Raw genomic sequence first — 644 nt, forward strand, 5'->3', positions numbered from 1 at the left:
TATAATTTCCTCTTAAGGAAAATTTTGTTGTGCAGTGACTTGGCCTCGTACAACCGGTTGAGGTGATCCCAAATCTCCTTGGCCGTCTTCTTCTCCTCGATGCTTGACAATACTCCATCTGCTATTGATAGGTATAGATCCGCCATAGCATCCTCGTTCATCTCGCTCCATTTTTTGTCATCAGTAAAATCCACCGGCCTTTCACTGATAGCTGCTAGACAGTTGTCTTTCCTCAGGATAGCCTTCACCTTCAATTTCCACAATGAGAAATTTTTCCCATTGAATTTTTCAATCTCAAATTTCGCTGCCATATTGTTCTTGAAACAAATTCTGAACAATATATCTAAAGGCTCTGATACCAATTGTTGCGCCCGCGGAAGTGTGATAGATCATATTGCAACAATAATTTGAGAAAGAAAAATAAATGAGGCACAGATTTTACGTGGAAAACCCCTAAACAAATTAGGGTAAAAACCACGGGCAAGGGTAGAAGAATTTCACTATGAGAAAATAGGAGTTACAACCACTCTCTAACTAACAAGGAGAAAACAAGGATAATTCTCTCTTGCTAGGAAGGAGAAATACACTCAACAAACTCTCTAATATCTCTAGTATATGAGGGAAGAATAGAATGATTTGGGATG

Source organism: Ipomoea triloba, chromosome 12, assembly GCF_003576645.1.
Source record: "Ipomoea triloba cultivar NCNSP0323 chromosome 12, ASM357664v1".
Lineage (NCBI taxonomy): Eukaryota > Viridiplantae > Streptophyta > Magnoliopsida > Solanales > Convolvulaceae > Ipomoea > Ipomoea triloba.